The sequence below is a fragment of the Watersipora subatra genome, chromosome 11, assembly GCF_963576615.1.
Source record: "Watersipora subatra chromosome 11, tzWatSuba1.1, whole genome shotgun sequence".
NCBI classification, from domain to species: domain Eukaryota; kingdom Metazoa; phylum Bryozoa; class Gymnolaemata; order Cheilostomatida; family Watersiporidae; genus Watersipora; species Watersipora subatra.
The window spans coordinates 34548210-34566104 of record NC_088718.1 but is presented as its reverse complement, the minus strand read 5'-3'; the positions used below and the strand labels follow the sequence as shown (position 1 = coordinate 34566104).

The 17895-nt window shown below is 34.8% G+C and overlaps 1 long non-coding RNA gene across 1 annotated transcript; it reads left to right on the top strand.

Annotated features, from left to right (window-relative positions):
* Positions 1–12143: 12143 nt before the first annotated feature.
* On the top strand, positions 12144–16525 carry LOC137408230 (uncharacterized). Its single transcript, XR_010980059.1, has 3 exons — positions 12144–12262; positions 14650–14827; positions 16397–16525. It is a non-coding gene; the product is annotated as an uncharacterized lncRNA (long non-coding RNA).
* Positions 16526–17895: the final 1370 nt, after the last annotated feature.

Here is a 17895-nt window from a genome sequence, read left to right as displayed (position 1 = left end):
GTTTAGAAACGTCTTGTTTCTAGTAACTTTTTGAAGTCCATAAACTTTCTCATTGCTATGATATCTGGTTGGAGAAAAAGTATTATTATTATTAGACTACGAGCATATATGAGTGTAGACAAACAAATTTGTTATGACTAAACATGCCGCAAAGAGTGTACTCAACAACAACCTTTACCACGAGTCTTGTTTAAAAAGCAGCTCATGAGTCATGAGTGCGAGTAAGAGAAGTATATCGAGCTTTGGGGAAACAGCCCTTTGCTGTTTGGATGAAAATGACAGTATCAAAAAAATCAATTGTGTGTTCAACTTGCAGATTCTGAGATTTTATCTATTCCTAGTTTGCCATTGTTTGACTCTGATACGTAGTCGGCTTCTACTTCACACAAAAATTACTGAATTGTTCTGTTTTCATCATCACAATGCTGGGTACCTAAAAGTTTCTTTTTAAAGATTAACTTGCACAAAATTTTAGGAGAACCTATCAGAAAGTGTCGACACTTTTTATCATTTGTGATTGTTTCTGGTGTTTGAAGTGACCTGACTGCCAGGATGTTTCAAGATTGAAATTAGCAAAATTTGATCGCAGTTAAAAATCCAGAAAGGCAAATTTTGAAATGACTTCACTAAATCCTATCTTTCCTATGATTGATATTGCCTATTGCCTACTAGTTTCAGTATTAAACATCACTATTTTGTCAGTCTCTTTGCAACTAAAGACATCATAGCTGCACTTTCGCTTGATCCGAGCATTTTAACCACGATCAAGTATTGTCGATTTTAATTTTGTAGACATCCTGGCAACCATATCACCTCAAACATCAAAAACAATTGCAAATGATAAAAAAATTTTTTGATCAAATCTACTAAATTTTTGTGCAAGTTCATAATTAAACACTGCAGGGTGGTTAGTGAATCTTATCAATGTGTTTTTCAATTGCCAACTCATTTTCCTCTAAATACCTATAAATAAACAAAGTAAAGGCTTGTGTTTACTCATTATTTCTATCTAGTCACATTGCAGTTTACTATCTTGGTCGCCCACTGGCTGTTCAAACTCAGTGCTATGGCTAATATAGCTAAGCAAAGACTTGTATAACAACAGATTAGTGTCGCTATATGGTGTGATAAGTAGAAAGGATACATAAGTCTCAAGTGCTAATCTGTACACATATACAAGTACAAATACTATTCCTAGTCAAGTGTGTGAGGTGAACAAGTTTATTCTAATAGATTGTTTGATACATCTATTGTTTTGTATTTGTACAAATACAAATACATTTACTAGTATAAGAGCTGTATTTGTCTACCTGTTTGTCTGAAGTCACGGTAAAAGGCAGGAAAAAAATATCGCATTTTGTAGCACTTAAACCCTCAACTTTCAACATGCAAAACCAATACTCTAACAACTGTACCAATTAACAACCCACCATATTCCTGGAAAAACTTTACACCCGTTAACTACACCTGAATATCTTTCATGACAGGCTAGACTCCCAGACTACTAGTAAACTTACAATGCCATTTTTACATGTCCTGGCCAGCCATAAGCTAGATTTTAATACAAGTTTAACAATCTTCACAAAAACATTCATAATGAACCTTTTAATCCAGAAAGCACAGTGGGAAAGGAGTTAGTAATTAAGTATCTTATGATACATGAGTAAGTTACTCTGTGATACATGATAGGGTAACTCCTCATCTTAATTGTACTGAGGCAATGCTACATATTGACTCTTGGGTCATTTTACAGTGTTGATGAGTTTCCAGCGTAACTTACATTAGTAAGTCTTACTTGTCATTGTGTGCAGTGCATGTTTCCATTAGTGTATGTATTATTATTATTGAGTTATATCTAAAACCTATTAATTTTTACATTTTTGGCTGATTTTGTTCGTCGCTGCCAAGATGGTTAAAATAGGTATTACCCAAAGTGGGTATTACTGTATTACTGTATTAACCAATGACAAGTGGCTGATTTAAAAGAATTCTTGGTAATAAACCTTACTTCGCTATTGTTTGTGTGATAGTCTCCTTCAACCCTATACTCATTAAACGTCTCCGCATTTTTTTGGCCAAATTTCATCCAAGTTTCACACGCATATGCTCTAGGCCTTCTACCAAGTGGTCATAAGTTTTGCGTTGCTAAACTTCATCTAGTTGTTGAGAACCATTCTCTTAAACGCCTATCTGATTACTAACTCAAGTATGCATGTATTAAAGACAAATTCACTCACTGTAATTACTACGTTTATGGATTGTTCTCATGCAAGCAGTGTAGCGCTTTTCATTGTAAATCTACACGCTTGCTACGGGCTGTCTGACTGAAAAGGAGAGAAAATCTCGGGTGTCGCTAGGCTTGGTGCTAGTTCTAAATAAACAAAAAGATAATAGGGCTAGTGTTGGTGCTATTGAAATCAGGTGTTCAACATATCAGTCTTTGTATGGATGTCAAACAGCCTGTTACACGGCTGAACTTCATTTGAAAGAAGTTAAGAGAATATTTGTTGTAGTCGTGGGTGTGTAAACAATCCCTCAATGGCTAAGCATGATGTCTCCTTAGCTTACCGCAAGCAGAGGCTGTGTGTGTATTTAAGAGCAATGTTGTACTAACAATGTTCTTAAATTGTTTTTTTTATTTTGGTTGGACAAGTTTGAATCAAGTGGCTAGGACACTTTGACAACTGGAGACGTGACTAATAGCAGAAAGCAATTTAAGGGTTGGATGTCATTCTTGTCACCCCCAGTAGCTTTTTTGGGTTTTTAACCTCAACCCATTGTTTGCAAGTCAGACATTCTATACCCCTGAGCCATGGTTGCCCTAGTCGGTATTAGTTCTGAACTGAATTTGGGGATAATAATTTTGACTAAACTGAATGTTTACTTTTGCAAAAAATTTATGCGGTGCAATATCGGCCACGAAGTGAATCGAATTATAGCAGAAAAAAAATTTTTTTCCCATTTGTTCAATGCTAAACACTGGCCTATGTAAACTATTACCCTTTTATTTATAACCTCCGTTTATCAAAGATGACATTTGATAAATTATTTGCTAGCTGTAAACTGACACAAGATGCTAATCATTATGAAGAATTCAGTGCTAATCATTTTAGCAAAGTTAACTGTAGCATGAAGAATGTGGAATCTTATGAGGCAGTCTGCAGTAAAAGCAAAGTAAATGGAGTAATAACTACAGACAAGAGTGCCAGCTGGTCAAAACGTGTTGCTAGCCTTTAGACTAGTTCAGGGCTTTTTGTTTAAAGTGCTTAGAAAGGCTCACTGCTGTTTTCAGAGATCCAAGAATCAATCGTGAAGACGAAAGAAGTGTTTTTCTTGCAGCAAAACCACCTGACTCAAGATTTATAAAAACTCATAGCCTATCAGCAAGTCTTTAATATGTTGCTGCTGTGTGAAAACGTTAGGCTCTTTTTATAATGACGTTACAAATACACATTGTTTTTATATCTATCAAATGTGTATGTTTTTTATTGTTTTGAGCATTTTTGTTGCATTCAGAATAAACAGGTGTGGGATTGCTTTCATCAGTCGTAAGGGGTTCGGCAAGTAAAATGAGTAGAGAAACTCTGAATTGATTGCCTTGATATGTATAATACGTTTCGACTAGGTCATGAGTTAAAGGTCGCTCTGTGATTCACCATGATTCTTTTTAAAGAGTTGAGCACAATCATTCCATACAACACCCTAAAACGTTGTTTATTAAATTTAAAAGCACCTTCAGTCAATGGGCTAGGTGTTACTTTCTTTTCAGTTAACAGTTTAGTGTTGGCCAAAAGCTAGACCAACTCCACAACAAAACCACAACAACACCATAACAACACCACAACAACACCACAACAACAGCACAACAACACCACAACAACACCACAACAACACCCCAACAACATCACAACTAAACCACAACAAAATCACAATAACACCACAACAACACCACAGCAACACCACAACAACACCACAACATCACCACAACAACACCACAACAACACCACAATAACACTACTGCAACATCTCAACAACACCACAACAACACCAATACACCACAACAACACCACAAAAACACTACAACAACATCTCAACAACCCCACAACAACACCACTACACCACTACACCACAACAACACCACAACAAGTCAACAAGTGTTAGTCGGGAACTGTCCGAAAGTGGCCATAACGCTAGCCAGCATTCCTGTTAGCTAATATTTCAGTAAGGGAACAGCTATTGTTTGGTAGTTAGGGTGCCGGCTTATGATCAAAAGGTCAGTGGTTCGAGTCACACAAGGACCATTGTTGGTGTCAGAAAAAGCATCTAACCACAATTGCTCCTGTGCCAAGCCTGGCTGGGTTGTCAGCGACTCAACCGGCTCCCATCCGCGCTCCAGTGTGGATGAAAAGGATGGTCTTGCAAGACTACATCTAAAACCTGACAAGGGTGGAGGAGCTCTTCTGTGAGTCAAAAACCAACTAGCCTGAGAAGGTGTCTCAATAAAAATGCCCAACAGAAGGCAAACCACTGCTGAAACCTGCCAAGAAGAGGTGTCGCAATAAAAATGCCCAACAGAAGGCAAACCACTGCTGAAACCTGCCAAGAGGAAGGTCAACTAGTCAAAAACCAACTAGCCAGAGGTGTCTCAATAAAAATGCCCAACAGAAGGCAAACCACTGCTGAAACCTGCCATGGTTATAGGAAGTAGGGGAGAACCATGATCGCCCACGTCCTTGCAAGATTTGGTGCTTACAGAAAATACTGTAGTTGGTTACTCTTGTAAAACAGGAATTAAAAGCTTGCATTTAAACCATGAGAAAAGAGCAGTAAATGTTATGGCTGGTGAAATGTTTAGTTATGAACTAGAACTAAATTTTAGTAAATGTTATCAGAAAGTATCGATATTTTTCTATCATTTGCGATTGTTTTTGATGTTTAAGGTAATCTGATTACTAGAATGTTTCAACATTAAAATTGATAAAAATTTACTGCGGTTACAATGCTCAGTTCAATCAATATTATGATGTCTATAATTGCAAAAACACCGACAGAATAAAAACTTGTAACGCATCAACTTAAAAGTCGGTTCAGAAATTTTAAGAAGCGATAATTGATAGCTGATATAAACTATCGCAATGATAACGACTAGTGACATCATTTTGCACATAGCTGTCTTGTAAGCGTTTTAATCTTGTGAGTTTTATCGATTTTAATCTAGAAACATTTTGGCAATCAGATCATCTCAAATAGCAAAAAAATGCAAATAATAACAAAAATCTGATACTTTTTTTTATAAAATCTACCAAATTTGTTGTGTAAGTTCATCTTTAAGGTGTTTGTGAGGCGTTTGGAGCAAGCTTGTGCCTTGATAGAAAACAAAGGAAAACTAGGTAAAGCACCCTTATCAAAGAATAATTATTCCTTTATTATACCACAACTGAAAAGGCAGCCATAAGAGCCACACAACTCCTGAAAAAACTGAGTGTTTTCATTAATGTCAAACCTAGAAAAGGAAGTTGTCTAAACCAGTGATGACAAAGGAGTAGTTTACCAAGCTAATTTGGTGAATGAGCTGCCAATAAGCTATGTTCCTAGAACCATAGAGTTATTCATACAGCAGACAGTAGTTTTGAATAAACCTAATTCTAAAAAAGTAGCACATCTATTGCAGAATATTAAGCAAAGATGTTTTTGTTTATATAATTTTTAAAATTATTTAATATATAATTTTTTTTACCTTTTTATTATTGTAATTTTGCTATTACAGGAGCGAGAAGAAGTATGATATCTTCCTTAGATAAGAAGGTTATTGTAGCCAGTGCTGCCTTCTTGTTTTTGGGTGCCACTGTGCTTTTATCAACCCAACCTGAAGCCAAAATGTTGTAAGTATAACATTAGATATTAGCATAGAAAGGTGGAAGTACGGAGAATTAAAACCTAAGTAGCCTTAGATCCACGGCTTAATTATTACACTGAGTTGTGGTGTCAAGCAGGGTTACCCTACGAATTTTATGTCAATGCTGGTCTGAATCTTCAAGTCTAGTGAGTTGAGTTGTAGGATCATTTTAGATTCCCTGAGCTAAGTCTTGAAGGTTAAACATAACAACATGTCTTGAAAATATCTATTGTAGAATGAGGGAACAATGAACATTATTTTAGTTTTACTCAAATCCGTAAACATGGAGTTATCTTCAATATATCAGTTTTGTTGATGTACAAATGAAATAGTGAATAATCTTGTTATGACCAATAAATTGATCCAATAAAATCATTTTTAACAATTACAAATACATTTTAGTTAAAAAGCAAGTGTTCAATTGTCCCAATTTTAAAGTTATTATTTATGCCCAGTTACTATGACTACCCACAAACAAATCCAATAAAATCATTTTCAGCACACACCACATGTGTTTGATAAAAACCAAGTGTTCAGTTATTGCAGTCTAAACCATTTAACAATTTGATACCTAGTTTTGCATGTGCAAACAGGTTCCTTGGTTTCATTGGCTATGGAAGCACTTAAAACAGGAAAACTCATTTCAAACTGAATACAAATTTGAAGCTTGTAAAAAACAATAAAGAGTATAGAATGGAAATCAAATGAAGTAAATATCTCTTATTTCACACTCTCTCAGAAAATTGATGTTTTGGAAGTAACTACAAAAGGTTCATCATTGCGTACATCAAGTTTGTAAGAGTGTGTATGGTTTTTTTTCTTGGTCTGTTTGACATGTCCTCATTGTTTTGGCAATATCTCAAGAATTAACACTCCGATTCACTTGTAATTTTGGAATTATACTGCAAACATATTACCTGCAAAAAAATTAAAATTCATTATTCGACCTAAATCAGACGTAAAAGAAACTATGCATCCGATTTTTTTGGGGTGCGGATCTGAAGAGAAAACAACTCTAAATTACCTTGAGCTTAGGCTTCAAACCTAGATATTTAAAAATACTTCTGATCAATATTTTGTTGATGTGTTACCATGGATGCACTTTCTGGCTAACAGTGAGCTCGATTTTTACCTCAATCAAAGCAAACAGTACTGCATGTCTCTTTAAAATATGAGAGATGTGAGATTAGACACCGAATACCTTACGAGTGCCCCATTAACACCCATTCAAAACCTCCTATACATTTTCGGTTATTCACAACATAAGTGAAGTAAAAAGAAAGGACCAATGAAAAACCTGTAAAAATCTGAAACAGACATGAAAGTGTGGAACACATAAATTGGTTCATTTTAAACACAACTTTTTACGAAAGATGTAAAGAAAAAGAGTCGATAGCTAAAAAGGTTAAATAAAAATTGAAAAAAGTGCCTAAGCATCTCAAATAAACTTGGTTTAAACATTCTGTCGAATCAAAAGTTGTTCTCATGTACACGCGTTCTGTTTTATTGTGTTCTCTTAGCAACAATCCAAATCTTTTACAAAGCAGGTTTCTAAAATGGGAATAATTAGCAAAGATAGCAATGTGTCAGGTAGTGAAGTCTTTTGAATGTAGGTTCGAATCCTGTGCGCTGCAATATTTTTTCCGGATCTCCAACCTAACCTTCTGATGAAAGGACATGACTCTTATCATAGGACTCAAAAAATAAACTTGTCAGATGCACTTTCTTACTGATAGCATTCTGTTAAAAAGATACATAATTAGTTGAGTGTAGGTCAAGTAAAAAGTATAAACAAATTATGTGGCTGAATTATCAGGTACTGCTCACAATTATGTTTTAAAGAATTACTATAACTAAAAATTGACTTAACTAAGATAAATAAAACCAAATTTTCTCACAGCAATGCTGTCTCATGAAAAGATATTTCAGATTGGTCCAACCGAAAAGAAAAGTTTTACCAAACAACATAATTCTATTTGCAGTTACCAAGAATTTGATTGTTAACTGTTGATATCTGTAGAGTTAGATAGGCTTTAAATAGTTATTCTCTAGACTTTATTGGCACACCTGACAATCTCTCACAGCACTCTAGACTGCCAGGATAATAGTTTATAGTGATTTCTAAAGTTAATCTAGGCAGAGTTATCATGACATAATAAAATTATGAATTAATATTTTAACAATTTGTAGAGCAATTCCTGTGGTACAGAATGCGCTAAGCAAGGACCAGGAAGTTAGTAATGATATCAACTGCAGTCTTATATTGAAGGCAAATAAGACGAATGCTAAACCCTCGGAGGTTGAAATACATCTGGTGGCAGCTGTTCCAGGCTCAGGAAGTTCTTGGAGTTTAAGCTCTATTAAAGCAATAACCGGTAGAGCTTGGCGTATTTAAAAATAAAAATATGTGTGATCTTCCAAAAAATAATGATTTGTTCGGGTTAATGAAGTTAAAAGCTGTACAATCTATACCATAATATGAGTGATCTCTGTTTGTCTGCCTGTTAAATAATTTTTCATTGTAATCATAGCAAAACAGATTGTATTTAACCATTACAGGCTAAAGACTACATTTAAACGCCTTTACATTTTTATTTTTTCTCCACATCTTTTTTAACAAAACACTTACAGTTGTTTGAAAAAATTTGAAAACCTTTACATTTGTTTTATGTTTTTCTTATTTCATTTGAACTGCATAAAAACGTACCTTTCTCATTATATGAAATTTAAAAGTTATAATGGTAAATCATGTAAATGTTAAATAGAAACAAATTTTCTGTCCTAAGACTTTTTTATTACCTGAACAATGCCAGGTAGTACAGCTAGTACTACAATCTGAACAATCTCTGTGTGTTTGTCTGCCTGTTGAAAGCCATAGCTAAAGGTTAGATTAAAGCATCACCTTCATCAGCAGCTAAATTCATAATATTCAGCTTAGTAGACCGACACTCTAACACCTTCACTAATCTACAAACTGATCAGTCCATGAGAATGCCAGCGTACTGGTATTAATAACAATCTAATAACAATACTGAAAATAGTAAAGATGTTAGAGAAAAAAAGAAGTATAATTTTTAATATTTTTGTTCATATAAAATGCATTTATGACTTATTAGCTAAGTGGTCTGAAAAAGGTTGATAATATGTTCTATATATATTTATCTATAGCTACACTGATGGAAACTTAACTCAACTGGCAAACCAATGTATTTCTAAGAAAAGAATTTATTCAAATTGTTTTAAAAGCTTGTTTACGGCAACATCGTCTCCAAATGCTCATACGTATGAGCAAAAACTAATTCCTCATCATGAATTTAAACTCTAGTTTTTCACGCAAGGTCAGCATACAAAGCTTGTTTACAAAGCTGCTGTTACAAATCTCACAAACCAAGCTCACCAAATCCAATTTTGATGTTTAATAAATGCACCCTATTGACTAAATTCAACTGCAAAAAGCTTAAATTATTTACTCTCTCGCTATTGTATGATCACGTTTATTTTTGCAAATTAAGTTAGTGTTGTTATGAAGCTCTTACTCATGTTTACAGGCCTTTAAAGCATCTTTGTGATGTTTCTACAAAACTTTTTTTGCGGTAATTATCTCCAATTTTTAACTATTTTAACTTCTCATTGTTTAAACTTATCAGATACAATAATAATAGTTAGGTAAATTTTTAAAAACTCCATTTTACCAAAGAGGAACAGCTCCTAGCAGTGGGAGTGCTGATGAGGCTACATAGAGAAGCTATGAGCTTGTATAGCAACTGAATCAACCATAAGGAGGTCTAACAAAACCTCAGAGCTAACGTGGAATACCTTAAATTTTCCTATATGTTGTGGGATATTATGTCAATATTCGAAAGAGTTACAAATTATTGCTAAGCTTAGTTTTCCATCTGATTAGCCAGTAATACAAAAGTATACAGTATACAAAAGTATACAAGTATAACAAAAGGTACCTTGAATGAAAAAACGGGACTGTCTAACGGGACTGCAATGATCTAGTGGTGGGGAAGACACGTAGTAAAAGAGAGTGAAGAGACTTTTCCTTTCAAGTACATTTTCATTCAATCTCAATAAACCTTCTTGAGAGGGTGTGGCTGATTGGGTAGGCAGAGACTGCTGTTATTGCAGTTATTGGCTAACGCGAAGCTGTTGGCAGAAGCGATTATCGGATTTCCGTGATGTTAGTTGCAGATATTGTGCTGTAGGTGTGAAACACGCGGTGGGAAGGATGGTATAGCAGAAAATAAGCTTGTGTGCCATCGTTTCAGCTTTGTGCTCTATAGCAACTATTTTTTGTTTTGTACACAGATGTTATTCAAAAGATAATCCGCAAGGTTACCAGACTTTTCTAATTTGATGGTAGTATTAGTGATTGTATTTTTTATTTATTCTTTAACATTCTATTGATTTAAAAAGTCTGCATGCATCCTTTTTTGTCACACACGCGTCTGTGTGTGCATATGCGTGCATATACGTGCGTATGCGTGCGAATGCATGCGTGCGTGTGTATGCACCCGTGTGCGTGTGAGATCTGTCATTGATTGAGTACGATGCCTTCTCAGCTTACTGCAAGCAGAGGCTGTGCATGTATTTAAGAGCATCTGTAATGACTCTGTATGATCTTGTCTGGACATGTCTGGGTCTAGCCGCAATGAAACCTCAACGACAGTAGACATACCAATTGCGAAAAGTAATTTTAGTTGACTGCCATTTCTGTTACCATTAGTGACCCCCATTTTTTGCAGGTCAAACATTTTAGACCACTAGATTATACTGGTTTCAGCCGTGGATGTTTCCAGGTTTAAGAATATTAAATAACGTGAAGTACAATCAACTTTGTATAATGATTACCTCTGAAATATAATTAGCAAATGTCGCAGATGTTATCAGACACTAATTTCAATTTATGCTAAAGATGGTGATTTCTTGATTTATAAAGTGATTCTGTTTGTAGGTTTGATGGTGGCAGCGGTGGGTCAACAGAAACCTCCGCCGAAAAAATTTGCATTTTATTATAAGACGCACTTTCCCTTCCTTAGAATGGAAAAACAGAGATATCTCGAGAAATATCCAGATAGAGTAGCAGTTCTCATAAGAAATCCCTTTGATGCTGGAATTTCAGAGTTTACAAGGAAATATTTGTAAGAGCCAACTTACCATTTTTAACAGAATATAAATATTTTTTCAATTTCAATAGCTGAGCAACTGCTAATGATGAACTTGTGCAAAATTTTAGTAGATTCTATCAGAAAGTATTGATGTTTTTGTATTACTTGCTATGGTTTTATATGTTTGAGGTGATCTGACTGCCAGAATGTTTCAAGACTAAAATTGACATAACTTGATTGCGGTTAAAGCCGTCAGATCAAATGAAAGTGTGATTATGATATCTAATAATAGTTACCAAGAGGCTGACGGAATAGTGAGGTGTAATACTGCAACTTGAATGCAATAACTGATGTCGACTATAGCAACAATAGCAACTAGTGACATCACTTCGCACGTATTTTCTTTGGAGGATTTTAACCACAATTGGGTGTTGTCCATTTTAATCTAAAAATATCCTTGCAGTCAGAATAACCTCAAACATAAAAAACAGTAATAAATGATAGAAAAATACTGATATTTTTTATGAAATCTAGCAGAATTTTGTGTATGTTCATCATTACTATAAACCTTGGCTCTATGCTGTGTCTGCTCCGAGCAAATTTCTAGCCCAGTTCACACTTTTCTCAGACATGGGTACTATGTCTGAGAGAACCTACCTTTCCACATGTCGCTTATCAGAATATTATTTCGTTGAAAACTCAATTGCTTGCACTACAAATAAGTTTTTGGAAGTTTATATTAGAGCCAAAACTAGTTTTGAAATACTTTATACTTTTTGATTAAAACTTTTATTAGTTTTTGATAGTAGCTAATTAAAATTAACAGTTAACAAACTTTTAATTTGTGATTGACAAAATGCAAAACTAACAGCGGACAGTGTTACAATCATGTTTTTAAGGTACTGATTTATATTGACCTGATAGTTTATATTGATTTATAAAATATGAAAAAAGGTTCACAAGAAGCTGGAAATATGTCTTTTTTTCACATCTTTGATTTTAGCAAATATAGTTTTTAAGTTCTTTCCTGCTGTACAACTATTATTGCTGTTTTAGTTGACACTACATGAATTGAATAATTCAGAACCAATAAAAACAATTGAGGGATTCGCAATGATGAGTATAACTTGTAGAAAGAAAACTGTGAAGAATAAAGAAAAGGGAAACAAATATAGCGGCATTGAAAGTTTGTCTAGGAAAACTTATTTGGCGCCCAAGAAGTGGATGGGAGTGAAAGAGAGCCCTAGCAAAAGTGAGTGCATGATTTTGCTCCAACTCTATCATGTCATATGTATACTAGCTGCGCTACCCATCGTTGCTCAGGTATCAAAAATCAGCTTATAAACAATGAGAGGTAATGAGAGTTGCCTACCATTTGCTATCAGCCCGGCACATTGCCAATGGATAATTTGAATAAGCTTACTAATAAAAGCTACCGCTTCTCATGAAGTTGCGTCGTAACAAAAAGCGGTAGGCTATTCGCTCCTATATAACGACATATATCGTCTAGTGATTCTGTTAAGCTTGTGTGGCCAAATTGGTAAGGCGTCAGTCTGGTGAACGAGAGAATGTGAGATTAAATCTTCTGTGATGCACATTCTTTATTTTAAACTTTTAATTGCTTTGGATAGACATATATAATGACAAACAAATACACAAACTTTGAGAAATATACATGTATATAATTTATGTAAGTGTATGTACATATATGTATGTGTATGCGTAGGTGAGTAGGTAGGTGAGTTGATCAAATCACAGAGCGACAATTAGTGGTGTTAAAATCAAATCCAGCCACAATCACCTGACAGAACTCGTTTTTTGTCATACTGTCAAGCTCTGACCAATGTCTGTCAAGCTCAAGACCTGATCAAATGCAATTTGTTGCAAACGGACCTTGTAGTAGTTTCTTGACAGTTTAGTCTACTGTGAAAGATTTTCATGTGCGTCAATAAAGCATGGAGAATATTTATCTGCACAATTATTCCAAAATACAGGAAGGCAGTTTGGTAGTGAGTTTGGTATGCATCATCTCTTCAGATAAGGATCTCTATTAAACAATAAAACTTATTATAACAAACGCTATCATAAAAGGAGTAGCCACTTTTTCTTTTTTTGTTTAAAAATGAAAAATGTGAATAGATGAAATACTCAAAATGCGCAGGCTGTAACACTAACAAATGATTGCGTAATTACTACAATAAATTGTGTGCGGCTATTGGTCGGTAGGTTGCGTTACACAGCATCATGGAAGTTTGCAAATAGTGGCTCTGCAATTTTGATTAGACATGACTGAGTCTAGTTGCAAAAAACCTCTATGATTGGAAACACCCTCAATTACAAAAAGCAACTTCAACACATGTCAGTAAGTGTCATAACCTGTCACTACCTTTTATTACCTATCACTACCTGTCACCACCAGCCACCACCTGTCGCAATCTCTCACGACCTGTCACCACCTGTCACATCCCCTCACAACTTGTCACCACCTCTCACCATTTGCCACTACATGTCAATACCTGACACCCCTTGTCACCATCTGCCACCACCTGTGCCACGATGAACCAGTTGTTTTCATGTCACGCCTGCTAGACTATTAGGCCTCAACTGCTCTTATGCCGTGATAACACTGCATGAAGTCAGTAAGTTCTGTTGAAGCTGTTAACAAGTAGAATGCAATGTCAATCTGTGTCCGGATGAATGATTAAACATTAAGACATGTCCAATGGTAGCTTGAGTGAATTCAAAGTGACTAAACCAAAAAATGAGCAAAGTAAGCTCCGAAAAAAGTTTGATTGTAAATCTTTGTTTTAATAAAAAGTGTGTTCATCTGTTTGAAGCCATACTAAAAGCGCTGGGATAAATATTTCTCTGTACAGGTATTCAACCCAAATATTCAGATTCTCAGGCAAGTGCATTACGATCTCCCCATTCAACCATCTTGCCGCATCGAAGAATAATAATGTTTATAATTATTACACAAGATGGTCTCTCACAGCACTCAGGAATGTCAGCGTACTGGTTGATCACATGATCTGCAGTCAGTCAAGTTTTATTCACTTCATACTCTTCTGCTTAGTCTGGTCAGGTTGCTAGTTTTTGTGGAGAGATAACTGTGGCCATAAATGTTATCACCCCTGATGATGAGTGATTGTGATGAAATGACACTGTGAGCATAAATCTGAAACAAGGAATTGTAAACATTTATTAATGTACTAAAGTGTGAGGCAATTATTTATTACCTTTAAAAAAGGTAAATTAGATACGTACATCATGACTTGTGCTTATCACTGATTTATCATGAACCCGAAGTTATACTCACACAGAGAGCAGACAACTTGCACACTAAAAGTCTCAGCATCTATAGATTTACTAAAATAAAATAGCTACTTCATCAAACAATGAAAAAAAAGTTCCTATAATTGCTACCGTACTGGTCTTTGTCATCGACATAATGTATTCCAGAAAAACATTTGAATTGAGAGTAGACAATTCTTGTATTACTGTATGCATCTTTTCACTAATACAAACAACCTACATGTATTATTTGCTACTCACAGAACTTGATCAAAACAATCTTCCCTTTTGATTATCATGAGTAGATAATTTCATAAATGAAAATAAACATTTTCGTTTTTACAGGCTATCACAAGTATTTCAAAGACTACCTATTACTTTGGAAGCAATTTCATCAGTATTGGTTAGCGCAACACAAAGGAAAAGTAATGGTTGTTCTCTATCAAGACCTAGTAAGGAACGCTAGTGGATTTGCAAACATTGTGAAATATTTTGGTTTCAATACAACCTCAACTGCCGAACGGTGAGTTTTTCTTTAAAACAGAATATGTCTGTTATGAAGAAATACTTAGATATTTGATTGATCAAATTACAATCTAAAAATATTTAATTACATATTAGCTTAGCAGCATACCTCTTTTTTTAATGCGTAGCTACGTAGATTGTTGAATGTTCAACTTATTTTCCAACGTTTCGATGCTTACATAGATTGAAGAGCTGATGGAGAATGAGATAAAAAGGAACCTTACAGAAAAAACTAAAATAGTAGAGGAAAAAATAAAATACATAAAATAAAGCAAAAACAATTGTTAAAAACAAGAGATGATTGTCGTGAATTCAAGTTAAAAGTTGGACAGCAAATTTCAAGCTCTAAAATTTATCCTCGGTTTATTCGGCGGCCACGTTTTTTTATGAGATGGATCCTAGTAAAATTAAACTTCAAACAACTATTGCAAATCCAAATTACATGATCTTACATGTTAAGACACGGAAGGATTTATTTATAAAATAGTAAAATATTAGTAGTCCTATTCAACATGAGATAGACCAAACATAAAGTGCGATTCTTCACCATTTAAATTGTCATTGTTAAGATTCATCTAGACTATTGTGTTTTTTTTAAATTAAGGCTCTTTGGAGTATTTGCCTAAAATCCTACACTTCGGTAATCCATTTGACACAATATTTTGTACAGAAGTTGGTAGATATTGGTAGCTATTGATATATATTATATTTGCTACTAGCTATTGAAACTAAAGCGCTCTTTTATTTTTCGATCAAGTAGGTCGGTAAATATTGCATCTACACCGTTACCTAGCTTTCCATTTATAAGTTTCTCTAAATATAAATAGTTCAAAGTTAAAACTACCCAGCTAATTACCAACGTCCTTCACCTTTCACAAACATGCATCATACTAGACAAGACCAAATTGTTCTGCAGTATTAACATCCCAAATCTGTCTGAGTTGGTGATTTTTAAAGTAATACCAGCTTAACGCCTTGTGTTGCACCGGTAATAAAAATAGCTTATAAGTATTATTTTACCTTACCTACTACATTCCCTTACCTACTACATTACCTGCAACTGTTTATAAGCTGCTTTTATTACCCATGCAACGTTGAGAATTTACCTAGTGAAGCCAGCTGGTAACAACTATGTGTTTTAGCTGATGTAATAAATATGTTCACAGTAATTCATTACCATGTTGAACGCTGTAGTCTAATAAATAGGCTCCATGTCTTCGGAACTGAAAGTTCTGAGACCAAATTTTTTGCAAACTAGATTTTTTGTTACAAAAAATTTGTTGCTATAACTGGAAAGATAGACATTTACATACGCAGTTTACTCTTTGCAGTTTTAACTATAATTCTAACTCGCGAGTATGTTTTATGAGATCCGTCTTGGGGGGCAGATCCCTCATTGAACAGTCTACACTTAACTGACTTCAGTGTTAAACGGAATTCATGTACAGCCTCCGCAGAAAAATAAACATTTAAACTAAAAGCAATATATTTCATATTGTCATGCATAACAGATAAGCATTTTATACCTCAAAATTAGATATTAGTAACCATTTCTTTTAACTTACAGAAAGCAGCGTCTAGAGTGCTTCATAGACAAGTCTGAGATTGTTAAAACAAAAAAGAGACCTCACTCAGATGTTGTTGATCACGCCAAGGAAGTGTTGAAGAAGTACTATGCAAAGGATGTGCAAAGAGCAATAGCTTATGTTGAAGTACTATTAGCAAATAAATACCACAGAAAGTTTGCAATCTTATAATAATTAATAATTTATCATGTAAACTGAATAAATAATTTTACTAAAACCCGTAACTTTAGTCTTATCCTGTCTATTGCAAGACTCAACATGATACTTTCTAGAAAAACCAAAGAGTGTCACTCATATTACCAGGCAATGAGATGATGAAGTGTTTAAAGTATTGTGTCAGGTACCTATCAAGTAGCTTTCAACCTATTGCAAAGGATTCCAATTAACCTTTACTGTTCCACTTAGAACCAGCTGCTTTTTTCAAACATGAGATAATATATTTGTAAATGAATATATTTATTGTACATTCAAATGTTTGCACAATACTGTACAACCAACTTTTCCCTGTAAGGTTTTTGGTGCTCTGCTGTGCTGGTACCAGGTGGTCTCTTCATATAGCGGAAATGCCTTGCCTCGCTCTTCCAATGCCGGCCAGTTTTGGTAGTGCCGGCCCAGTAGCCAGCCAGTCCTCTTAAAGGTTGACTTGCAACAAAATTCACATTACCGTTATTTGATATGAAAAGATTCACCATGTCTTACTCTGTTGTGTTGTAGGTGCAAAAAATGTGGAAATGTGATTACAAGCTCTTAAAAGCTCAAAAACGAACAGAAAATCGCAGCCACACGAGACCGCCGTAGTTTGAATTCCCTTTCCAAAACGGCTCAAATGTGATGTAGTTGTGAGAGATGGTTTCTGTTTACACTTTCTTGCAACCTGATTCGTCAAAATATTTTCACAAATCTACTTCACGCATCCAATAAAACTATGTCTATTGTTCTTACGCGTCTGTTTTATCGTCATCGTGATGCTGTCACTTTTAGCAGTGATATCTTATAATTTACCGTAAAAAATGGTTTAATTTTTCAGCCTTAGCTTGAAGGAGTACATATCATTGTCTGATAATCATGACGAGCCTGTTGGTCACTGGTGATAATCGAAAAGTGCTGCAGAAATTATTTGCAAAGTATTGGGTCACATGATCAGATTACGACTCGCCGATTAGACCAGGCCGAAACAAAACTGTAAAGTAGCTAGCATCTATATTTGATACGGGGTCTTCGGTAAAGCCCAAAGTGTTTGTCATAAACTAGTAATACGATAAGTTTTATATTGAGCTTTGTATTGGCCTTTCAATTCAAGTGAGAACATACGTGACCAGATGATAACCACATTTCGTGGCTACGTCATCGAAATAAAGAGATTTCAATCTACGGCGGCTTTTAGTTTTTGAGCTTATAAGAGCTTGTAATCCCATTTCCACATATTTGGCACCTACAACACAACAGAGTAAGACATGGTGAATCTTTTAATACTAAATAA